The sequence below is a fragment of the Schistocerca americana genome, chromosome 1, assembly GCF_021461395.2.
Source record: "Schistocerca americana isolate TAMUIC-IGC-003095 chromosome 1, iqSchAmer2.1, whole genome shotgun sequence".
NCBI lineage: Eukaryota > Metazoa > Arthropoda > Insecta > Orthoptera > Acrididae > Schistocerca > Schistocerca americana.
The window spans coordinates 239,431,913-239,458,917 of record NC_060119.1 but is presented as its reverse complement, the minus strand read 5'-3'; the positions used below and the strand labels follow the sequence as shown (position 1 = coordinate 239,458,917).

The 27,005-nt window shown below is 42.9% G+C and overlaps 1 protein-coding gene across 1 annotated transcript in view; it reads left to right on the top strand.

Annotated features, from left to right (window-relative positions):
- Positions 1–27,005, top strand: part of LOC124622516 (zinc finger protein 236) — an 846,219-nt gene that overhangs the window by 103,147 nt on the left and 716,067 nt on the right. Inside the window, exon 2 of the mRNA XM_047148276.1 lies at positions 24,437–24,530. The gene's annotated coding sequence lies outside the window, so the exon portion shown is untranslated. The remainder of the gene's footprint in view (positions 1–24,436; positions 24,531–27,005) is intronic.

The window sequence follows — 27,005 nt, the reverse complement described above, 5'->3', positions numbered from 1 at the left end:
GGCGCCAAACACGCATACGACCATCATTGGCACCAAGGCAGAAGCGACTCTCATCGCTGAAGACGACACGTCTCCATTCGTCCCTCCATTCACGCCTGTCGCGACACCACTGGAGGCGGGCTGCACGATGTTGGGGCGTGAGCAGAAGACGGCCTAAGGTGTGCGGGACCGTAGCCCAGCTTCATGGAGACGGTTGCGAATGGTCCTCGCCGATACCCCAGGAGCAACAGTGTCCCTAATTTGCTGGGAAGTGGCGGTGCGGTCCCCTACGGCACTGCGTAGGATCCTACGGTCTTGGCGTGCATCCGTGCGTCGCTGCGGTCCGGTCCCAGGTCGACGGGCACGTGCACCTTCCGCCGACCACTGGCGACAACATCGATGTACTGTGGAAACCTCACGCCCCACGTGTTGAGCAATTCGGCGGTACGTCCACCCGGCCTCCCGCATGCCCACTATACGCCCTCGCTCAAAGTCCGTCAACTGCACATACGGTTCACGTCCACGCTGTCGCGGCATGCTACCAGTGTTAAAGACTGCGATGGAGCTCCGTATGCCACGGCAAACTGGCTGACACTGACGGCGGCGGTGCACAAATGCTGCGCAGCTAGCGCCATTCGACGGCCAACACCGCGGTTCCTGGTGTGTCCGCTGTGCCGTGCGTGTGATCATTGCTTGTACAGCCCTCTCGCAGTGTCCGGAGCAAGTATGGTGGGTCTGACACACCGGTGTCAATGTGTTCTTTTTTCCATTTCTAGGAGTGTAGTATCGTCATAAAGTGTGAACACACTGTCAGGAAGAGAAATTCGTGACTAGAAGTTTTGTGGTCAGGGGTGGCGGTTCATCAATCTTCAGACTAGTGTGAAGCAGCCCGCCACAACTTGTCCCCCGTCCCCCTCTTCAGGTCAGAGTAACACTTAACACCGAACATCCTCGATTATTTGCTATATTATTATTTTTATGTATACCAATATCCGTCTACCCTAGCGTTTTTGCCCTCTACGGCTTCCGCTTGTACCATGGCCTATTATTTATCCTGTTCCTTCTTTTAGTGTTGTCCACATCTTTCGTTCTCCGCATTTCTATCAGTTTCCGTAATTTTCAGCATCCAAGTGTAACACTACATCTCAAAAGCGTCGATTCTCTTTCGTTACTTTTTTTCACAATATACGTACGATTGTCTTCCGTGCAGTGCTTTCCTCCAGGTGTACATTCTCAGAAGTTTTTTGCTTAAATTAACGTCTTCGCTTCATTCCTGTAGACTTACCTCAGCGAGACTCTTTCTCTTTACCTGCTTATGTCTCCTTCTTATACCCTTCTTTCTTCGTCCATCATACATTATCATGTTTCTAAGGTAGCGCAAGTCCTCCACTTCGTGGGCTCCAATATTTGTGTTAAATTTATAATGACGCTCATTTGTGCTATCCTATATTACTTTCTCCGTTCTTTGATATACTCTCAGTGATTATTCTGTGACCATTAGGCTCTTCATTTATCCTGTAATTTTTCCTTACTTTTCCTGAGGATAGCAATCTTATCAGCTAATGATATCATTGATATCATTTCACTCATCATCATCATCATCATTTAAGACTGATTATGCCTTTCAGCGTTCAGTCTGGAGCATAGCCCCCTTATAAAATTCCTCCATGATCCCCTATTCAGTGCTAACATTGGTGCCTGTTCTGATGTTAAATCTATTACTTGAAAATCATTCTTAACCGAATCCAGGTACCTTCTCCTTGGTCTGCCCCGACTCCTCCTACCCTCTACTGCTGAGCCCATGAGTCTCTTGGGTAACCTTGCTTCTCCCATGCGTGTAACATGACCCCACCATCTAAGCCTGTTCGCCCTGACTGCTACATCTATAGAGTTCATTCCCAGTTTTTCTTTGATTTCCTCATTGTGGACACCCTCCTGCCATTGTTCCCATATACTAGTACCTGCAATCATCCTAGCTACTTTCATATCCGTAACCTCAACCTTGTTGATAAGGTAACCTGAATCCACCCAGCTTTCGCTCCCATACAACAAAGTTGGTCGAAAGACTGAACGGTGCACAGATAACTTAGTCTTGGTACTCATTTCCTTCTTGCAGAAGAGAGTAGATCGTAGCTGAGCGCTCACTGCATTAGCTTTGCTACACCTCGCTTCCAGTTCTTTCATTATATTGCCATCCTGTGAGAATATGCATCCTAAGCACTTGAAACCGTCCACCTGTTCTAACTTTGTTCCTCCTATTTGGCACTCAATCCGTTTATATTTCTTTCCCACTGACATTACTTTCGTTTTGGAGATGCTAATCTTCATACCATAGTCCTTACATTTCTGATCTAGCTCTGAAGTATTACTTTGCAAACTTTCAATCGAATCTGCCATCACAACTAAGTCATCCGCATATGCAAGACTGCTTATTTTGTGTTCACATATCTTAATCTCACCCAGACAGCCTATTGTTTTCAACATATGATCCATAAATAATATGAACAACAGTGGAGACAGGTTGCAGCCTTGTCTTACCCCTGAAACTACTCTGAACCATGAACTCAATTTACCGTCAACTCTAACTGCTGCCTGACTATCCATGTAAATACCTTTAATTGCTTGCAAATGTTTGCCCCCTATTCCCTAATCTCGTAGAACAGACAATAACTTCCTCCTAGGAATCCGGTCATATGCCTTTTCTAGATCTATAAAGCATGGATACAATTCCCTGTTCCACTCATAACACTTCTCCACTATTTGCCGCAAGTTAAAGATCTGGTCCTGACAACCTCTAAGAGGCCTAAACCCACACTGATTTTCATCCAATTGGTCCTCAACTAATACTCGCACTTTCCTTTCAACAATACCTGAGAAGATTTTACCCACAACGCTGATTAAAGAGATACCTCTGTAGTTGTTACAATCTTTTCTGTTTCCATGTTTAAAGATTGGTGTGATTACTGCTTTTGTCCAGTCTGATGGAACCTGTCCCGACTCCCAGGCCATTTCAATTATCCTATCATTTCACTATGGATTTGGTGCTCCGGTGTTTGCACCAAAGTCAATGACAAAGCAAACTACGTTGCTAATTACTGGGAAGGGAAGATATAATTGGTGCATCCGGATACGGAAGAAGAAGAAGAAGAAGAAGACTATGGATTTTAATCCCACTCCTGAAATTTTCCTTTATTTCCGTCATGTCTTTTATTATAGTTTAAAGTCGTGTTTATTGTTTGGAGTGGTAACCGATTTCGCTCAGTTACAGAACACCTCCAGATAAGAGCATGGAACATACCCTAACTTCGGGGCAGGGGCGAGGGCAATTCGTTAGTTTCATGGAAGGGGGAAGGGACGAAGGAAATGATGCACTATTTCTTACAAAGTGAAATGCAGAACTATTGAAGAGCTGCATTTACTAATCACCGATCAGAGTAATGTTACTACTTTATAATGAATCCCCGTACACCCTACAATGGACTTAACTGACAGGCAAGTTTCTACGGCTGTAGCCTCCTGGCTTTCTTCATACTGATACTGAAATGACACGTCTTTTTTGTGGAGGGCAAGATGTGAAATTCTTTTATGAAAGTAATTTTTTCCCTGTAGTCGAGGTGATGGGGCAGTAGCCTTCCCCTGCCCCTTGCTGGGTATTACCTGTCTTATGATCATAGTAACTGCTGAGTAACAAATCATTTTCAGGTGCTGTGTACAGCTACCATGACTCTCACAGGTCACTAAGATGGTTCATGAAAGCTGTACACAGCACCTGAAAATGACTAGTTCAAAAAATTGTTCAAATGGCTCTGGGCACCATGGGACTTAACTGCTGAGGTCATCAGTCCCCTAGAACTTAGAACTACTTAAACCTAACTAACCTAAGGACATCACACACATCCATGCCCGAGGCAGAATTCGAACCTGCGACCGTAGCAGTCTCGCGGTTCCAGATTGTAGCGCCCAGAACCGCTCGCCCACTCCGGCCAGCAAATGACTAGTCGCTCTGCAGTTACTATGACCTTAAGATATTCTGCGGTTCATCGAAATCGGTTATCAATTTGAAGAAGCGCGACTTTAGACTTAATAAAGCACATTTTACTAGTTCTCTATTAATTTGGTAATATCTACAAGATTCGATGTAAGATTTCACATCGCCCCGGCGGCGAAGTAATCGCAAGAATCAAGAATGAAACAACAGTGAGAAAGCTTAAAAGTGTCAACTGCAGTCGCCAGCCGAGACAGTGCATTGGTTTCCGTAACATAAAAAAAAGTCGCGTAAGTAGCGAAACTTACAAGCGTGGTATGGTTAATGTGCTACAGGTTAGCCAAAGTGTAGAATATATAACACGGTACCAATAAAGAAAAAAAATATTTTAGATGGAAGATATTCATCCATCGGACGACACTTCTCTGGTCATTTTGTAGAATGAAATCGTTATCCACGGCACAGCCGGAAGAATGTACATAAGCACATCCATAGATCTGCGTAATTATAGATATAGGAAGATGTGGAAGCTTGTCATCTACCTCGAGATATTCCATCACTCACAAAGACACTATTTCATCCAAAAAGTATCCCTAAAATTACTTGAACTGTGTCCAGACTCCCGCAGATGTGGCGCAAATGTTTTCCGGCATAGGAGTAGAGAAGCTGCACCTACTGTCCTATCTGATTCTCCTACACATTAACCTAAATGTGATACACAAGATTATCATTGATAGTTCAACATTTTTTTCTCTTGTAGCTGTTTCTGTTCTATCAACATTCTACTCAGTTTAGTACAAACGTAAAACCTAGGCAAACATTTTTGAGATGTTTCTGTATGTACATTACATTATAAGATGATGATGTTTAATAAGTGTAGTGTACCATGGATAGCTGCACGGTATATTTAATACCAAATGACAAAGAACGGTAAATAAATTCTTCCTCTAGTTACAGTACTGAATATTTTGTTTACTTTGTAGGGGCTCGGGAATTTCAGAATTTGTTAGGGGTCTGCCTCTAAGAAACTTACATTTAATTTCAGCAGAAGGTATAGACTAACATCGAGCACCGCAGTTGTATTGTGGCGATAGAAAAGTTCCTTTTTTCGACTGTGTTGCAATTTTTATTTGGGAAAAATTAATTACATAAATTAATCAGTAGTATGCTCTATATTATCGGAGAACGTCTATTGAGCCAGATGGAAAAACAGATTCTTTATCGAAAGAATTCCTTCTATACGTTTTGCATAGAAAACCAAGAGACGCAAACCTAAGGACTGAAGTATAGGAAATGAAGAATCATGCGTTAACTAAGCTCTTGGGTACCTGATTTCGTCGTGGTAATGACGTACAAATGTGTAATATTGTACGAGTATTATGGTATGCGACATTCTCAGTCCAGTGGCCACCCCTAATTGCTTCGCGCCCACGTCAACAACTCAGTCGAGTTTCTTTCAGTGGCGTAGCTACATATACCTTGTTGCAGGTTCTCTGTTACGTTACTTATAGTTGCTGACTCAGAAGTTTAATTGATTGCTCCAAATTACAGGACCGTTATGTTATGGTTGATTAACTTAGAAAGTATACAAGCCACACTGTACAGATGAGCTCTAGCACCCGCCACTACGGATTCTCTCACACCTGATCCAAATAGCTGACAGGCAAGTAGCCAACATCAAGATTGCTAAAGAGTATTCCTCTAACAGTCGGTGACAAATATCACAAGCAGCATGTGATCTAGTCTTCCCGGTCGTTTTTTCTCTACTGCGGCTGAAAGGCATTTGGGTTGGTAAGAACATATGACACTGCTTATCCGATTATCTGTTCGTAGAACGTGGCACGTTTTTTTCATGCCAAATGCGTAACACCATCTTTTATCAACAGAGGGAATGTTTTGTAGGGAAATGTTGTCTTTTTGACACTGCTCTGCGGTATTTCCTGTTTGTGAAATTTACAAGTGATACCATTATTTTTCACTGGTAATGTTTTTCGATAGAGTCGATGTTGGTTTTTGGCAACAAAAGTCATTGCTATACATGAACTAATAACCGATAAAAAACAAGCAGAGACTTACGAAGATACCGCAGATTTTTTATTTTGTACTTAAAGGACGTGACACATATAAACGAGTATTTTAACCTTGCCCATGAAATGACTGATCAAAATTAGTCATATCAACTAAATAATGGCTTGACCAGCGTGAGTCATGATGGTTTAAAATGTTAGGAATGCCTCCATCCATTTAATATGCCTGAACGTGCCGTACCTTGCGTTAAAAGTGATCCTTTTAAAAACGATGGAATAATTTTCTTACTTTTTCCAAAATCGTTATCTCTGAAGAGGCTGCAAATGTTTTCAGCGACTTTCTCTAGTTTTGTTCACTAATTGTGGAAAAAACGAAGAATTCGTCAGGAGATTTCACTTTTCCCTCAACATACAATTTGCATATATTTTCTTCAGATTTTCGAAATCCATGGTATATTTCTGTGCACAGTGCTCCAAATACCAAATGAGTGACAGTAAACTCTAGGCAATGTGCTATCAACGCTTAACTATCTAACGGAAATAAGATTCGAATTTATGCAGCAACCTAGCAGTCCAAAATCAACTACAGAAGGATCGATTTATTGCTCTTTATTACATCGCTTTAAACGAAAGACGTATCGAGACAGACTGTACATGGTCTGTATCGGATATACAGCGTGATCTATTACCAACGTAAACAGTAACTGGAAGAGGTAAAAAATATTATTTAGATAAAATCGTAGCGAGGTGCAACTCTTACGAATACGTGGAATTTTTAGCAGAAAGCAAAATCTACAAAACGCTTACCTCTGTTGTGCAAAGCGACAATAAGGTATCGTCAAGGTCGCTGGCGACGTGTGTAAGACAGAGTCTCGGGGGATTCTGAGCCATAACTTCAAGGTAACAGCAAACTTACAGCTCTATATGTTGAGTAGAAACAGCGACGACAACCTACTGAAACATAATGTCCAGTCCCAGTCCATCGGATTTTACGGAAATTTTTGATCGTCCTACTGGAAAACACTAAGCCTGGGCCTTTGTGAGAGGCCGTGATGCGGGTCGATAGTTTCCCAGTAGTAACTGGGGTGACCTGGAGACTGCTCAACGGATTAACTTAGTGGACCACTGAGCATGCCGTTCATCGCAGGTCGTAACAGTTGCGAACGTTTTTCGGCCGCCTGTGTCCAGTAATAATAAGTTGTTTAATGTTAAAAAGGCTACAGATCGAGATACTTTGGAACTTAGTTGTTTAACCAGTTTTCCTCACGATTTACAACCCATACGGCATTAATGACACGAGCGTGATCCTATCTCCAGAAAGCGCTCTGTTTTAGCGTAAACCTGTTTGAGAACAGTCTTCAATAAGGAACTGCGCCCAAGTTCTTATGCACACCCACAAAAGGAGCTCTCTCCGTTGAACAGTAAAATACGCATCAAGTACCACTTAAACTTTTACCCAAGGATTCCCGGTTACGTATATCTCAGTATGGCATGTTCATCTGAGGCATTGGATATATTGTTCACGACATTACGGAATATTGGGCGTGCTTTGTGACTGGATTTGGGACTTCGCAGCAGAGAGAAGTCCACACGTCATCCGAAATGGAGCGACATAATCAGGTAAAAGCTTTTTAGCGCCCTTACTCTTGACCATACTCAACAGTGGAAAACGCTAGAAGCTCTCGTCGTCGAGAGGACATTGAATCCTACGCCTCCTTCCATTGTGGGGCTGTTCGTACATCAAACTTCTAAAAAGTAGGAAGTCCTAACACCAGGAAATTGCACCAAAATGTAGAAAAACATGCAGAGGATCAATGTTTTGTACGGGAACTGGCAGTCAATTTTCAACGACGTAACTGTAACACATTGCGCAAAAATACGCTTAAAATGCTTGGTTGATCGATTACACTAATGGCGATCCATAACTGGAAGCAGTTAATAACCGTTAAAAACAAGGTGACAGTTACTGAACTGTATGAAAAATGAGTAAATTAGTTACAAACCACGGCGTGCACACACTTTATTCGTGTTGTAAACGTCACTATAGATATTCGTATTTAGGTTATGACATGTTCGACATGCCTGCCATCATTGGCGATGATGTGGCGCAGACGAATAGTGAAATTCTGCATGACCCGCTGAAGTGTCGGAATATCGTTGCTCTCGATGACCTCCTGAATGGCTGTTTTCAACTCAGCAATGGTTTTGGGGCTATTGCTGTACACCTTGTCTTTAATATAGCCCCACAAAAAGGAGTCGCATGTGTACATACCAGGAGAATATTGCGGCCAATAGAGGCCCTTGCCAATAGCCTCTGGGTACCCCAGAGCCAGAATGCGGCCCCAAAGTGCTCCTCCATGACATTAAACACCCTCCTGCTTGGATGGGGTGCAGCTCCGTCTTGCATGAACCACATCTTGTCGAAATCGGGGTTACTTTGGATAATGGGGATGAAATCATCTTTCAGAACTTTCACGTACCGTTCGTACTCACCATGCCATCAAGGAATATCACATCGATTATTCCGTGACTGGACACTGCACACTACACATCACCCATTGAGGGTGAAGAGACTTCTCCATCGCGAAATGCGGATTCTCAGTCCCCCAAATGCGCCAATTTTTCAATTTTCACGTGCAACTGGCTGACAGCAACGAGGCGCGTGCGCATGCGCAAATTAATTCCCATCATGCCCCGCGGCTTGTTACGGGTAGTCACGTTTCTTCCTCCTCAGCGCAGTACTAATCTGATGTGTGGAGTAACCATTATCAGAAGTTATGACGATTTTATTTCATATAGTTCAATAATTGTCACTGTGTATGTCTGTGAAGAAATTCGCGAGGCGTGAATACAGTCTAATCTTCGCGGATGTCTTTCTACATAAGAACGCAGTGTGAGCACGGAGTCTCCAGAAGGCTACTCCTTCTCTTTCCAAGTTCCATTTTCTCCAGAAGATGGAAGAACAGATATCGCCACGCTATGCTCGACGGCCTCTGTTCGTCAGTACATGAGATCTGCCTGGTCTTGCAGTAGTTTTGGTTGTTTCTTCGCGTTTCCACTTCACAGTCACATCACCGCCAGGCGAACTGGGCAACTTTAGAAGATTCTATAAGGTTTCGGAATTGTAACCGACTCATGTTGACTTCTTGCCACAGTATTTCGGCAGGCAACCGTCTAGACATCTTCAGGTTAGTGTCTGCCAGAAGAGACTACTAGTCCACGGTGTTGGCTTTTTAACAAAACTTTGTGCAGAAATGCATGCGCAATGGCAACCGTCACAGGAGCATCCTCTATCGAAATCTACGCCCTTTGTGAATACTATGCGCCCTCTTTCAGAAAGCGCGCTCGCATCGCTAAAAACAAATGTCGCGAGAGGTGTCAGTGTGTATAAAATATTTTGTCTCAGAAGAACTTAGAGACATCACCGGGTCCCGAGCCTTGTCCAGATGAAAGCCACCGTCACAATTTATAAGATTTTGTACTAGATGTATTTCCATAGATTCTTGAATTATTGAATCCCAAATAGATCTCGCCGGGGCCAAGATTTTTACGGCTGAATAATCCCCAGAGCGTCGCGCCATGCACTACGCCTCGCCTTCCGCATACGCCTCCCGCCCCTCATGCGGATCCTCTACGACCTGATTCCTTTCCCCCATCTGCTCTTTTTCCTCGAACATATCCATCTCCTCTACACCTCCCGCCGACGTGATGCCCCTCATCCCCTGGTTGCTCCTCTCCTCTCCTCTCCAAACCCCTCCTCCCCCTTGCCACGCCTTCACTCTTATGTCCCCCCTACCCTCCACCTTTACACACTTCAACTCCTTTTCCAAGGTGGCTTCCGTCGACTCCCCCTCCCGGGTGATGCCCTCTCTCCTTTCATTTATGCCTCCTATCAACTCTGATCCTCACCTCCCCCTCCCTTCCTCAGTCCTTTTCTGGGCTTCCTCTTCTCCCCCTCCCATCCTGTTTTTTCCCCTCTTCCCTGCCTACACTCCCTGTGACTCCCTTCTCTCCCCAGAGTCCTTTTGCATTCCCCTCCACTGCCTTTCCCCACTCCCTTTCGTGTCTGCCCTGCCCCTTCCTTATGAGTCCTCTCTCCCTCTGTCGCCCCCCCCTCCCCCACCCCACTGCGTTTTTCCTCTACTTCCACCTTTTTTCCCATCATCTGTCCAGGTCCCCCCTATCTGCCCTTGCCTATAGTGTGTCATCTTCGTGCCAACTTTTTAGTGCAGTGTGTTAAGTGTTGTGTGCCTTTTCCGAAGTGTTATGAACAGAAATCATACTGTCGCTGGGTGTGATTTTTGACATCACTTGTGAACAGAAACCAGACTGTCGCCGTGTTTTTTTAATTGTCTGTCTATTATTTTACCTGTCAGCTTCCTGTGTATTTTAATAGTATCGCCAAGCCTTTGTTTTATGTTTTAACTTCCACAATTTTCCACCATTTTACAATTTAAGTCACCGTTTTTATCACCTGCTTTTATTGTGTATTATCTTTTTCTTAGGTTTTAAAAATTCTGTAGGCTGAAGAGCGGCGTACTAAGCTGCTGCCAGCCACCCCTTTCGGGGGGAATCGAAACTCAATAAAAGAACAAAAAAAAGCTCAGAGTGTATTGTGGTAGTACAGCGCACAGCTACTGCGGACTTACTGAGCACGTAAGGCGAACTGTGGCGTTCATGTGCAACGCACCTTTAATGTACTGTGCGCATCGTCTGACCTATGTAAGTTGTGCCACACTGGAAGGTAATTTTGTAAAAAGCGGCACTAATCTTCGCCGGTGGCCGGAAGATTACGTTAACTTGATGTTGCCTTGGGATCCTGCCTACTTTAGACGAAAGGTTGCCGAGGTATGGAAGGAACGTCCTGGACTTGACCAGCTCCTTATCTTCTAGGTGTTATGGGTGGTCACGTTTCTTCATCCTCAGCGCAGTACTAATCTGATTTGGGGAGTAATCATTATCTTTGAACACCGGCTGTAGATGTTCTAGCTCCTTCAAAACCAATATGAGCTTGATGCACCGACGTTCTAAGGACGCCTGTAGCTTCTGAAGCGTGATGGCAGCTCGACCTTGCAGGTAAAGGTGCGTATGTGTGGGCTTAGGGTAGACAGAATGCCATAATAACCCATCCACTCTCCTTGTAAACAAGAAGTCCAAAAACGGTAAGCAACCATCCTTCTCTATTTCCATCGTAAACTGGATGTTCTTGTGGATTGAATTCAGATATTGGAAGAAGCGTGGCAGTTTTTCTTCACCATGGAGCCACACTACAAAAGAGTCATCTACATATCGCCTGAAGACACCTGGTTTCAGTTCTGCCGAATCAAGTGTCCTTTCCTTAAAGTCTTCCATAAGGAAGTTTGCTACCAGAGGGGAGAGAGGACTGCCCATGGCAACACCGGCAGCCTGCTCAAAATATTCGTTGTTAAGTAAAAAGCAGGATGAGGAAGTGACACGATGAAAAAGTGCTGTTATATCGGCTGTGAAATTATTGCTGATGAGTGACAAAAAGTCCGTAAGAGGAACTTCAGTGAAAAGTGAGATGACATCGAAGCTCACCAGTAATTCAGTTTCACTGAGTTGACTTTAGTCTATTGATAAAGTTAGCAGAGTTGCAAGAACCAGCTTTAGACGAGTTGAAATGTGCCTGATGGATTTGTTACTCTGGTGGCATCCAATTAATAGTCCACGTTCGAAGCTGCAGAGCTCTCCTGATCGACCCCTTCTCTGCTTACGGCAGAATGCTCGCTGCCTCTCTTTATACTAGCGATTCCGCCTTTCGTCACGCCTAAGGATCAGTTCCGTATCGCAGGGATGCCCGGGCTCTTAAGAAGATAGCGTATATTACGTGTTGGCAGTTCCAGAACATTGACAAAAGTGAGTGTGAGTGCTACTACGGGTTTCTTTCTGAAAGCTCCGTTCAAACAAGAAAACAGCATAATGTCGTGATTGACACTGTTTTCTATTGCCTCTCTAAATGGATGTTCGTAATAGGTCACTTTTACAAGCTAGTTGTGAGGAAGCGCATTAGGTCTGTTAGGTTTGCATTACTTGCGACGTCCTGCAGCTAACTCCTGTGTTCCAATTTCCACATCTCTCTCGTGTCAGGAAGGCATAGAAAAACATGTTTCAAAATTTTCATTAAAGGACATCTTCCACACTCTGTGAACTGCACTAGAAATGTTTATTTGCGAAAACCGGTTTTTGGGTTTATAACCCATCATCAGTGGCATCTGATATATAATTTACATATATGAATGCATGTCACAGCTGTACATTAATATGATCTTAGAAATAACGAAAGATAGGTATTGTAGACTGTTCGACCTGTCAGTTGCATGTTTACACTATATGACAGTTAAATAAAATGTGATCAGGGATTGTCACTGCCTAAGATTTGACAGCAATAACACACGACAACCTGTGTACTGTACGATAGGACAGATTTCATATACTATGGTATTAACTGACACGCATGTCATGCTGTAGAGGTACATAATGTAAATAGACAGACGTCCGCTACTGAATACGAGGTGCGACAATAAAGTAATGAGACTGATTTTCTTTGCGAGATGTGGCAACCCTGCAGGCTTGCGTAGGCACAATATCTTTGACCTTGGTCTATAAGCTGCTTCTAATCCAAGCAGTACATCGATGCAACTGCTCAGTCGTGAGTTGTGCTGTAATAAGTTAACACGTGTTTGTGTCTCTCGTCACAGAAATGGAGCCGCATAATATAGCGCATCGGTATGCCATTTCTTTTTGCGTTAAATTGGGCAAAAACCCCACGACAATTTACGGTAAGCTTCAGAAGGCTTTTGAAGAGGAGGTTATGTCAAGAGCTCAAGTTTTTCCTTGGCTTAAAATGTTTGGTGAAGGCAGAACGAATGTTGAAGATGAAGACCGCAGTGGACGACCAACAACCTCACAGACATATGTCAGCTTGGCCAGGGTGCATGAACTCGTACGATCTGATCGAAGATTCTGCGTGAAAATGATTGCAGAAGAACTGAACATCAATCGATAAACGGTTCGTCTAATAATAACGGAGGATCTTAGTATGAGAAATATTTGTGCAAAAATGGACCCCAAAAATCTCACACCACAGCAGCGAGAAAAACGGAAAAATGTGGCAGCCGAACTGTTAGAGCAAACGGAAATAAATCCAGAATTGTTGAGCCGTGTTATCACTGGTGATGAAAGTTGGCTTTTTCAGTACAATCCAGAGACAAAACGCTGAAGTTCGCAATAGTGCTCAAAGGGATCACCCAGACTAAAAAAAGCTCGCATGTCAAAGTCAAAAGTGAAATGCATGCTTGTGTGCTTCTTTGATTCCAAGGGAATTGTTCATAAAGAGTGTGTGGCTCCTGACAAACAGTTAACCAATATTACTACAAAGAAATTTTAGAAAGACTTCGTAAAAGAGTTCTTCGTGTCCGTGCCAACATTGCTGATAACTGGATTCTGCATCACGATAATGCACCATCCCATACTGCTCTGTCAGTACAGCAATTTTTAACCTCAAAACAAATTTCAGTACTACCACATCCACCTTATTCACCAGATATCGCTCCGTGCGACTTTTTTCTATTTCCAAGAGCCAAAACTGCGGTCAAGGGACACCATTTTCAAACGACACAAGGTGTCCAAAAAGCTGTGATGAGGGTCTTGGAAGATATTACAGAAGATGAGTTCCAGAAATGTTACCATCAATGGCAGAAGCGCTGGAAAAAGTGTCTGCATTCAGAAGGGAACTACTTTGAAGGAGACGATACTAAACTTGACTAAAACGGTAAGCAACATTTTTTTTCACATCAGTCTCATTACTTTATTGTCGCACCTCGTGTACAGTTGACGTTTTGTAGAAATCGATGTACACAGAATTGTTCGTTTCTTTGTATCAGATGCCGCTATGATGCGTTGTCAGCCCGAAAACCGGCTATGACACATAAACTTTTCTAGTGCAGCTCTATCCTTCAATACATATCTTAAAGCTGCGAATCACCCAATATTCAAGATTTTTATGTTTCGAGATTGAGAACGTCTTAGTTATAACATTTCAATGAAGTTAAGTGGCCTTGAATGTTCACCTCGCGGTTGCTTTGCAGTGTAGACTCCCTTGGATGTCAAAGAACGAAATAGCTTACAAACGCCTCTACAACCGATTGTTGGGTATATCTCCGTCAGTTTGTCATCCTTAATAGGTAAGGTTGTAAGAGTAAATGCAAAAAAAAGTGGCACATTTCGTCGCGGGATCATTTTGTAAACACGAAATAGTGTTTCAGAGGTGCTCATCACGCTCCAGTGATACAAGGAGAGGCACCGGGTTTCACAGAAAGTTTGTTGAGAACGTGCATTCTAAGAAGAGGCAACCAACATTGGTTTCTCCCACATACACCCTGCGAAATGACCTGGACGGTAAAAACCAGAAAAATCTGAGCTCGTATGGAGTCTTAAACGTCGCTCTTCCTTCGCGTTATTCTCAAGTGGAGCTGAAAATGGGAAAAAATAACGGTATCACAAGCACTTTCCGAGCCACACACCGTGGCTTCTGGAATAAGGTGTAGATTGTACTCAGAAAAATTCGAGCTCATACGGAGCCTTAGCATAGTTCTCTCTTTGCGCTCTTCAGAAGTGAAAGAGAAAAAGGACCAAAAAAATGATGTTAGTATCAGAAAGACTCTCCGCCACACACTTTGGCTTGCGGAGGAAGAAGCAGATTTGGATGTAGACTCCCCTAAAAACAGAAGACAGAAGCAGTGCAGTCGTATTTGGTCGTTATAAAACGCACTGCGTATACGAGTATAATTTCGGATACTACTCACAGTATAGGAAGTTACGGAATTTTTTTTTACAGTTAAAAGTTACATAAATGCTTACATGTTGACCTTGGCAGGTTTCTACTATTTAGCGGAGTGCATGTTGCGACGAAGTCTTCTGACAAAACTTGAGCCCGATTAACTTTCGAACCGAGATCGCTGCCTTTCTTACGCTATCAGTCTCACGGACTGCGTAAAAACTTCATCGTATCTTCTAGTTCCTCTCCATATCACCTAAACTTCAAAGAGGCTCTCCCATTATTCCTCAGGATTAACACTAAATCAAATAGATTAGCCTTAGGCTTGCCGTATATCCATTTTTGCCCTTGCAAATTTACGTTCACAGGTTCAGTAAGATCTAGAGCAAAACTGGGCTTGACTCAGCCTGACTGTAAAGCCATGTCACAAATATCAGCTTGCGCATATGCAGCTGGGAATGCAGACTGGTACTTGCTGGCACACACATGTACTGTGATGTACGGCGACGTTCGTACGTCGCGCTTAACGTAGTAAGGTCCTTAGAATTACCACAGATGCAAGCGTATGTAATGTAATTTGTCTGGCTGCCAGTCTTGGAGGGATAATTACGAGTATATCACGAGGATAGCAGAGAGCACTAAGTCCTTGTCTCCTGCGACGGGAATGCGGGCCAGAGCTGTTTCGATTCGGCTAACCCGAGTAACAATCGATATCTGTCTGGCCGCCGAGGTTGATTGCATTTATTATGCGGTTGTCGATGCGTCTTAGGCAGCTGTGATCTGTTTCCGCCCCAACCCGTGCTTCAGATCCTCAGACAGCATGAGAGAAGCAGAGAACAACTCTACGTGTTCGCAGGCCGATGCAGTTAACGCTCATCCCCATCGACAGAGGAAAACAAACATAGAAAAAAAGTGTTGAACACTAAAAGCAGGTTACTTTAAATCACGCGAATTAGACAGCCGCAGTCGCAAGACGAGCTCTTGTTCAATGAGAATGGCGATTCTGGAACACCTTTGGCTACCCAGATTTAGGTTTTCCGTGGTTTTCCTAAGTTGCTAAAGGCAAATGCTGGAATGGTTCCTTTGAAAACAACACAGCCGCACCCTTTCCACGTCCTCTCTCTCTCTCCCCCCCCCCCCCCCCCCCCCCCCCTCCTCGCCCATCTGATCTTGTACTCCGTCTTTAATGACCTCATTGGCCATTTAATATTAACTTAACTCCTCCCGAACAGACCACGAAGGCCCAATGGTACCGACCAGCCGCCGTGTCGTCCTCAGTTACAGGCTTTACTGGATGCGGATACGGAGGGGCATGTGGTCAGCACTTTCTGTTACATACGTTATGCAAGCTCGGACTGCCTCTTTACAGGCGACACACCGTGACAGCTTAGCTGATAACTCGTCAACAATGAGGATGGAAGTAACTGCCGAACATGAACTGCAAGTAAGATGGCACTTTCTGTATAGATAAATATTCAGATGAGCCGCAAATTACTGAAGGCGTGAAACACGGGTGAACAAATTTTTTTCCATTTCTCAGTTGCATGAGATTTTTTTTTACTGATTCTTATTCTTTTTGATCTATTGATTTCAAATATGAAATCGGTTTTGCTCTACATGCTCTGGTTTTTATGCAATTCTAACTTTTCCATTCCAGCTGTCTGCGGTTAGATTAATTACTTAGAAGGGAGATGGAACAAACATATGATGGTACACCGTTGCTGGAGTATTAAACGAGATCTCCCAGAAGTTGCTCACAACGGAAGAGTTTGAAACGAAACTGTGTCTTCCCCATACTTGCAGTTGAAGTGTCAGCTTCTGTCATATTATGTCATAAATCTGTTTATTGCCATAACGTCTGAGGTCTTCTCCAGGAATTGGAGATTACATTGTACAGTCCTGATGACGCGTTTATTTATAGACAGTTCAAAAAGCAGTTCATTACATAATGGAAATATCTGTGCACCTGTTCCGATTAGTCATTTTGTTTATTAATGACATTAAGATTTTGATTACCCCACTAAAATACCAAGAGCACTCCTGGACAATATTCGTGGACCTCAAAGTGGTTAATTGGCAGAAAGTCTAACAGGACAGGTTTGCAAAGTATTCCTGCTTTATTTGCACGTAGGAAAGCGACGGACGAGTTAGGCACTGGAGCTAGAAGGATTAGCCTAGACTTGAAACTCTGCAAGCCGGTACACCAAATGCTCTGAATGATCCAATTCTCAGCTGAGAAAAATAAATTTTCCGTCCACTCCATATCATATTGGGTTTGATTAAAGAATTTGTTTAAGCATTTGATGGTGACGGTGAGTGCTTCCAAAACATGGTCTGCTTTGTCCCTTGAGTAGATCAAGGCAGGAGTGTTTAACGGACGCCAGATTCAGGCACTTGTACCTCATGAAGAATTTACATCAAGGAAAGAGTTTCATCGGTGTCATCGTGGCGCTAATGTAAAACTTTCTTGGTAACAAAAAAGCTGCTAACTGTCAAAGTCTCATAGCTGATTTGTTTTCAGCTTTTCATGTCCTACGATGTAATGAGTGTCAAACTCCAGCTCCTGTACAGTCATGTAGATAAATTCCCTGATAGGTTAGGAGTCGTCGGTGACGACCAAGGCGAACGGTTCCCTCAGGACCTCGCGACAATGGAAGGAAAGTATCGTGGGAGTTAGGACCAGCATATGAAGGTAGACTATAGCAGGAGTGTTAAACGAGATCTCCTTGTAGTAGTCCACAAACGGAAGAACTTGAAACGAAAATTCCTCCATCAATGGAATGTCTATATAAGTCACTGTTATCTAACTGTAACTTTCTTGATGGTGGTATGCTTTGCAGTTTGTATCACTGAATATATTTAGGCTGTGTTTCTATTCGATTTTTATTTAATTTGTGTTACCTAGCTACGTTCAAGACAGTTAAATCAAATATTTATACGTCCACATTATGATTTAATGATAGAAATATGAAATATTGGCATTTGGCGATTGCGAAAAAAGGAGCTTTCAGCAGAAAATCGACCTCAGATCTGAAATAACCACCCTTAAATGTAGGAAGAACAATTACTGATAGCAATGCAACAAAAATGTTGTTGTCTAGTAGCGTAACCCATTGGTACTGCCTCATCTACATTTACATCTAAATATATACTCCGCTAGCCACCAAGCGGTGTGTGACGGAGGGCACAATTCGCGCCAAAGTCATATTTCTCCCGTCTGTTCCACTCGCCGATCGCGCGAAGGAAATACGACTATCTGAACGCCTCAGTACGAGCTCTAATTTCCCTTATCTTTCAAAGGTGATTATTGCGCGATTTGAAAGTTGGTGGTAATAATATATACTCTACATCCTCGGCGAAGATCAGATTTCGGAATTTAGTGAGCAGCCCCTTCCGCTTAGCGCGCCGTCTATCTACAAGTGTGTCCCACTTCAAACTTTCTATGAGATTTGTAACGCTCTGGCGATGGCTAAATGTACCAGTCACAAATATTGCCGCTCTTCTTTTGACCTTCTCAATCTCTTGAATAACATCCAACAGGTGAGGGTCCCATACAGACGAACAATACTCTAAGACTGGACGAACTAACGTATGGTAAGCTATTTCCTGTGTTGAAGGGCTGCATTTCTCCTCCTTACTCGAGGCATCACAACAACGTTTCACCAGGCAACGCCCATCAACTGCTGTTTGTGTTTGAGAAATCGGTTGGAAACTTTCCTCATGTCAGCACGTTGTAGGTGTCGCTACCGGCGCCAACCTTGTGTGAATGCTCTGAAAATTTAATCATTTGCGTATCACAGCATCTTCTTACTGTCGGTTAAATTTCGCGTCTGTAGCACGTCATCTTCGTGGTGCAGCAATTTTAATGGCCAGTAGTGGAGGTTTCCTGACATTTATTTTGATAGACTCCTTAATTCTGGTGCCCCAAAAACTTAGCGTTTGCGCCACGTTGCTGGTCTCATCATATTTCATTTCATGATTACACTCGAGGCAGTGCTCGGTGACAGCTGATTTGCACGGTTGTTTTAGTCGCTTGTGTCGCTGCTGTTCCTTATACTTCCCCTGTTCTGATAGTCTGCCCCAAGTAAGACATGCCACATTCGCATGGGACACCCAGCGTTAGGAGACCTAGATCGCCTTTAACGTTACAAACAAAATGACGGGAGCGAAATACACCGGATGCCATGTTTCCGTATGAGTTTACCGATCTTTCCGGATATTGGGCCAGCATAAGGCAGACAAGCGATTCCGGGTTAGTTCTTTTGAAAGGGCACGGCCGACTTCCTTCCCTATCCTTCCCTTCTCCGATGGGATCGATGACCTCGCTGTTTGGTCTCCCAAAATCAACCAACCAACCAGATAAACGATGTTTGAATTCTCTTCTTTGTTCTCTGTCTCAACTTTTCTCTCAGGTGTTCTTTATCTTAACTGCATCGCTCGTTCAATTTGAGGCTGTGAATACCTATTCCTTTGCAATATCAGGCTCTCCTTGTCTGGAAGTTTCGAGCTCTATGGACCAGAATCTTTAGCACCGAATTTCTTTGTGATGGACAGTGAGGTCGAGACGTGGAGATAGAGGTCAGTGTGTGTAGGTTTTATACATGCACTGTGACCCAGAGATCCGTCTAGTCTCTTAACTAACACGTCGAGGAATGGTAATTGGCCCTCTTTCTCAGGTTGTATCGTGAATTTTATGTTACCACAGATGTTTTTTAAATGTTCCATGAACTCTTGAAGCTTTTCGGCTCCATATGGTCACACGACATACCAGCAGAAACACGTGGGTTTCAACTTGCCGTATTCTAATGGCTTCGTTCCTAAGTGTCCCATGTATAGGTTCGCCACGATAGGCTATGACGGGCTATCCATGGCCACGCCATCGGTTTGTACATAATATTTTCCGTCGAACAGGAAATAAGATGATGCCAGAACGTGTCTAAAAAGTTCTGTGAAACAATCTTTGAACTATCCCGCGAAGAGTTCCAAGAAACTAGAAAGTGGAAATCTCCTAAAGCGGGAAACTACATCAAAACCGGCCGTAATGCCGGTAACCTGGAGGCGGAGTTGACAGGCGGTGTACAAACTCGGCGGAGTTGCGAATGTAGTGCTGACACTTCTCCTCATATCCTCTGAGAATGCGTTCGACGTATTTCGCCAACTGGTATATAGGAGCACGAATATTACAGTGGTTCTTAGAGGAATTCTTTCTTTGTGTGCCTTAGGAAGGCCATGCCACATTTGCAGACTGTTTGCATTTCGGATTTATCTGCATGTTTAGTAACATAACAACCCACTGGCGATGGCACAGATATACCGAAAGACGTTCAGGGGACATAAGTAAGACAAGAAGAATTAGTGTTTTGCATAAACAGGTGGGTACTAATTGTAATATAGAGGGTACTGTACACGCCTATAACCAGTTAATGTACTTTTAACGTTCGTTCAATATCTCTGCCGAAGTGGTTCCAGATTTATTAGAAAAGAATGTAAATTGTAAACTGTCTGACTGTGAAGACTATACAGGTAATTGAAAGTGAGGAAAGTAGGAAGGGATCTATCCCCTCAGTTACGGTGTAAGAAGGGGAATTAACAGTAATGAAGAAATTAGAGTAAGCCGCTTTTCACTACTGACAAGGAGCATATTGTGCATGCAGATAGAGGGTTGCTCTCCAGCTGAAAAAATAAAAGCTACGACTAAGAAGGGAGCAAAGAAACGGAAGAGGAAGATCACTTAAAACGAAGAAAACAATGCCGCCGATCCGTTGTGATTCCTTATAAGTTATTAATTTTTCACTTCTATATAAAGTGCTTTAGTTTCAGTTTACCTTAACTTTGATTTTCACTACTTCAGCTGCAGATTACACTAGAACTACTCGTGATAAGCTTCTATAACTAGTGTACTGCTTCATCCATTGACAGACTTTGAAATGAGTAGAACACTTTTCCGCAACTGTTTCTAAAACTGTATCCGGAAGTATAATGAGTATTTGCATACCACATATTTTGTTTTCTTTTCGTCGTGTCCTCTTGAATGATCGGACGTAATATCGTTCCTTTTGTCGTTTCTTGTGTTGTTATTACTTTGTGTAAATTTCTTTATTCTAATTGTGCAGTTTCTCCTGTACAGCTAAATATAATCAAGTCAATCAAAGTTATAGGTTTCGGAGCAGTGTGAGCTAGATAAGACATAACTGTTTCAACGTCATCTCAGTATTTTTGTGAGTGCAGTAGCTTCTGTTAGTTACAAGTGAAAAAGTTTGTATTATGCAAATCCCTCAAAACCAATGATCTAAACTTCCCGATGCCCCCCCTCCTCCCCCCAGATTTTTGCCTGACTTGAGAAAGTGCGGATTCATGCTTTTGTGTGTGTGTGTGTGTGTGTGTGTGTGTGTGTGTGTCTGCGCGCGTTCGTGCTTGCACGTTCTTTTACATTTGCAGAGAGAGGCGATTTACAACTTTAATAGGAAGCCGAGATAGAAGAACTTCCACTAACGATTTTTCAGTGCCAAGGTACAGCAAATGTTGGAGCCCTCAAATAAAATTTCTGGCTGTGAAATGGCTGTTAATCTGTTATTATCGCATTCAACCCATATAAGAACGTCTGTAACACAACTCGAAGTTTTGCTCTGCGCCGTAAAAACATGATTGTAGATCGTTACGTTTCTTTTCGTCTCCAGTGCCTTGATTTGATGTTCAGTCGTAAATCCAGGACCCTCTTAGCGGCATCAGTGCCAATGACGGTCCTTAAACCAGTTAAAATGTATACGCAAATGCCTATGCGGCTTGATAACAGCGGTGCCTTACATAGGGTCAAATCGTCCATTACGTTGGAGATACATGACGTGTCTTCTTGACCCGTAGCGAAACATGTCTTCCGGAGTAGCGTAGAAGGTGTAATACACTCGTACATAATATTGCTCTAGTGTTACGTCAGCGGACTCTGTGACACCTTTTTCCAAGGTAATCCTGAGAATTGAAGGTCGGCTGTTGACCGCGATAATAACGCATCGCATTTATCTATCTTCTGTATTGATGATGTATAACTGTTTCTGTTTTCTCCTCTTGTTTGACTTATGTGGCAGTGGTCCAACATTTGTCCTATTTTTTTTTTACAAGATCCGACCAAAACTTTTTATGATACCTGAAGTAAAGGAGTCCATTTTACGGGAAAAATATTTGTAGCATGAGTCCGTAGGACACCTGTTAATAAAAAGGTAAACATCTTAAACGTGGGCATATACTCGTGATAGTGTCATACTAGTTCATATTTCTAACTTGCCATGTGTTGCATATTACTTGAAGTTTCGGCAAAGTAAACGAGTGCCAACTAATGATGGCAAGGGATAACAAAACATCATATTTACGCGTTTAAGATCCACTGCTGGATCGATGTTTCACTGAAACATGTTTAGGTTTTTATGTAACAAGAAAAACATCTTAAATCAGTCGGAAGATTTTTCTTTTCTTATGTAACTCAGTTTTCAGAAAGTACGACTTGAATGTTAAGCAGAATCGAGACGCTAGAAAAGTTAGATGTTTTCCAAATACCATGTTATCCCAACTCCAAAAATTTAACAAAAAGAATGTTATCGTATATAATTTACAAAATTAAATGTTACTGTACTTTTCATATCTTGGGTAGATACTTTTCAACAAGCAGAGAAAGAAGCTTTGACGGCCGGTGTGGCCGAGGGGTTCTAGGCGCTTTAGTCTGGAACCGCGCAGCCGCCACGGTCGCAGATTCGAATCCTGCCTCGGGCATGGATGTGTGTGATGTTAGTTAAGTTTAAGTAGTTCGTAGTTCTGGTGACTAATGACCTCAGATGTTTAGTCCCATAGTGCTCAGAACCATTTGAACCAAATAAGCTTTGGTACCGAGTGCATAACACTATCGAGAAAGAAAGCATATCAAAGAAAAGTGAATGTGCTGTGACGATCAACAAGTCAATACTGTAATTTTAAATGGGAACATTTTAGGCTAGGCTTTATCGTGATTGTTATTGATATCGAATGAAACAACCAGTTTACTGATACCAGCCACTGTTTATTTGTATCCACGACGCGTTTCGAAGGTTCAAATCTCCATCATCATGTAGATTTGCATGTGTTAGTGTTTCATGTGTGTGTGTTGTGTTACGACTTTGGGGTAACTTGTAGCACTGTGTACAGTGGTCACATGTTCGTTTCACTTTCTTAACACATTACCTGCAAAATATATTTTGTAAACAAAGGTCGATACTGGTTGTTATTTTCAAGTTATCGCAGAAATGAAGAATCAAGTAACTCTTGGAGGATGAAGTCCTCAGTGTTGTGGTACTATTATAATAAACAGGTCTTTGAAGCACACTGCGTTGTCGGTAAAGTAGAACAGAAGGTCTACGAAGTGCTTGGTAGGGAGCATATACATTATGAAACGAACATAGCGTTATTTGACGCACAGAGCTGAAACTTGTCGCCGAGGAAATATCTCTCGAGTTTCTTGCCCGTGTGAGTCATTTAAACTCTGTGAAATATGACAACTTCAAATTAAATGAAATGATGGTGTGGCACTGATGGCCGGGAGGCCTCATCCGGAGACGTTCGACCGCCGGGTCACAAGTCTTCAAAATGGTTCAAATGGCTCTGAGCACTATGGGACTTAACGCCTGAGATCATCAGTCCCCTAGAACTTAGAACTACTTAAACCTAACTAACCTAAGGACATCACACACATCCATGCCCGAGGCAGGATTCGAACCTGCGACCGTGGTGGTCGCGCGGTTCCAGACTGTAGCGCCTAGAACCACTCGGCCACTCCGGCCGGCGTCACAAGTCTTATTTCAGGTGACGCCACATTGGGCGACTTGCGTGTCGATGATGATGATGAGAGATTGTGATGACCACAACACAACACCTAGCTCACGAGTATAGTAGTCAATTACTTTATCAATCAGCTAAGCAGGTGGACATAACAGCTTCAAATTTAAATAGTCTGATCAGATTCCGTGCGCAAAAGACGGATGAAAAATTAATTTTTTGAGGTTGAATTCCATTGGGAACCATCTGCTCGACAACCCCAATATTAGTATTGTAAACAAGAAAATTGGTAGCTTGGTCGTAAGACGTTTAGAATCATTTAGTATATCTGACTTTATGTCTTACATTTTTTTTAGCACTGAAGATGATTACACAGTGATAGAAATCGATTTGTTGTAATAAATAATTTCATATCTCTTAAGACCGATGTTGCCAATTTTCTCGCTTACAAGAAAGATCATTGTTATTGTCCTGTAGAAGATGCGGTGGAAAAGATCGGAATGCAAGATATGAAGCAGGAAATCGGACGTGACCTCTTCAAGGGACCTCCAGGGCATTCTTCTTAATGAAAAGAAACAGCGGAAAATCTAAATTTGAGTGGTCGGACGGGGTGGTAAATCTGCTTCTCCCAGACGTAGTTCCGTTGCCTTAATCAGTGCATTACCCCACGCGGTCAAGCTCTTTGAATTAACGATGTTTTGTGGCTTCAGTAGTGCGACTGCTGTTTCACTACAGAATAGGTTTGGCCCGTTATCACCCAGAGAGTAGAGAGAGATTTTTTTTTCTCTTACGGCACCTTTTATTTCATTGTTTTATTGCAGTTTTTCTTACTTGGGATTTCTCTTCTTACAGGACTGAAATTTCCCCCTTGGTGTGATGGAGTGGTGAATTGCCCTGACAACAGCCTGCCAGCTGAGAGAAGTGCACCTTAAAAACCACAGTTCAGGTACGTCATGAGTTGCTTTGTTAATACCTTTGTGCTCACAGTGCTCTGGTAACATTCCTTTTTTCATCTTTCTTTCCTGAAGCATGAGAACAGATCTTTGTTCTTTTTAATACGACGCTACCGAGCGTCGAAGTTATAGGAACCGGTGTCTGAGACTAGGCCATCCCTTTGGCAGCAAACGTGTCTGTGTATATTAACCGAATGTAGGGGAAACATCTGGAAATGCTGTTTATTATTCGGTGACTGCGAATGAATACTACGATTGGCAGTGGAGTAGCTGTTGCGTAGACAGGCCGTATCTCCTATGAATTTTGTGCTTCTGTGACTTGATGGTAGACTGTTTAGGACACGGGTTTCCATCTGTAGTTTATTTTTCTCCTGTGTAGCAAAAAACAGGAGATTTTTAGAGTGAACGATGAAACAATCGACTGGCCACCAGTTGTTGAAATGAGTCTGTTACCCCATCTCTAACCAATCGCCCTACGAGTTAACAAACAGCCTATTTATCAACAGTATCGGGGTAGCCACACGGGGAGAAGGGTTTGCTAGGTAGACGCGTAATGGACCCCATAGGGAAGCAGCGTTCAGGATTGGAAGAACTTCACTGTGCACTTGGTACATCTGCCGGGTACCTCATCCGAGATGTGGAAGAGGCCCTGCATGCAGCTACTGAAGATGCAGGGTGCAGTCATCTTCAAATTATGGCCCATGTCGGTATCAGTGACTGTTATCGCTTGCTTTCTTAGGTCATCCTCAGTTCGTACAGGCGGCAGGCGAATTGGTAAAGACTTTGGTCCTTGCTCGCAAGCTTAAGTAGAGCTTGCAGTTTGCGGTATTGTGTGTGTGTGTGTGTGTGTGTGTGTGTGCGTGCGTGTGTGTGTGTGTGTGTGTGTGTGTGTGTGTGTGTGTGTGTGAGTATATAAAGGGTGAACGTACGTTGTATTTAGCAAAAACATCCAAAAGTACTTGACTGATTTACTTCAATTTTTTACACAATACTCTAATAAACATTCAGACGGACGTAGGCCATATATAATGAATGAGTGTAATATTCGAAATTCGAAGGGGGAACCGTTGTTAGGAAAACCCTCGGAGAGTTTTTGACCGATTTACTTCAAAATTTTCACACGATTCTCTAACAAACTGTCGGACGGACATAGGTGGTATAATTTTTTATACAATGTGCAGGTTTTCTGCTAAAACCGGCTGCGGGAGGGAGACTGCAATACTGTGCAAATATGCAGCTTCGCTCTCTTTCATTTAGTTGGTTGTAATTAATATAGTGGGGCGTCTGAACCATTAGACAAACTGTTTTCTTATGTATATTGTTTTTCGTAGATATAATTTTATACAAAAACTGTGTACACAACAATGTGCTATTTTGTTTTGTTCCTGGCAGTCAATTTTAACAGAGAACCTGTATATTAGGAAAATTACGTGTGTCTGATACTAATGCGTATTCTGAATCTTCAGAAACTTTGTGATTCTACCCGTTCGCGGATTGAAACTCGAAATAATGTCGTTGAAGCTACAATATCGACAGACCCAGCAGCTGGAGAGGTCTCTCTCATACCCCCTATTCTAGTTACTCCTATCGATTTACCCATTCAGTTTAACCGAATCAAGATTTTGGTTTCAGTAACAATAAAGAATGATCATGGTCGGCCACTCAGATTCGTTGGAATCGATTTACGATAAGTGTGTTTTTATCGTGGCCAGTTTTACGCTGCCGTTTCACTGGTTCGTTGTCCGCCTGCTTAGCTGGGTGGTAACGCGCTCATGCAAGCGGGCCCGGGTTCGATTTCCGGCCGGGTTGGAGATTTTCTCCTTTCGGGAACTGGGTGTTGTGTTGTACTCATAATCATTTCATCCTCATCATCGGCGCGCAAGTCGCCCAATGTGGCGTCGGATGAAATAAGACTTGCATTTGGCGGCCCAACTTCCCTGGAGGGAGCTTCTCGGCCAACCACGCCATACGCTCATTTCATTTCACTGGTTGTCACACCGTATCTAAAGCGGAAAAATTGACTGTGTACAAAAAATCTAAAAAACCTTAAAAAGGAAATTAAATATCGTTTGTCTGGAAATACAGGGTGTCCATAAAGTCCCTTTACAACTTCAAAATTTTATTACAACGGCAGTTGTTGACATTTTTAACAACATTTCTTTTATTGTAATAAGTGTTTATAAAAGGTTTTTTGACAGTGTTTAATAGACCTCTATATGGGCGCCTTTAGTTGCACGAAGCACGTCACGACGATACTCGATTTCTTGGCATGTTCGCTGTAGCATAGCGTCATCAGTGGTGGCAATGGCATTACGAATCCTTTGCTTCAAGTCAGCAATGTTCCGTATCTGTGTTTGATACACGATATCTTTTACATACCCCCATAAAAAAGTCCAAGAGAGTGATATCTGGCGAACGCCGTGGCCAAGGAATTGGCTCATCCCTCCCAATCCATCCGCCTGGAAATG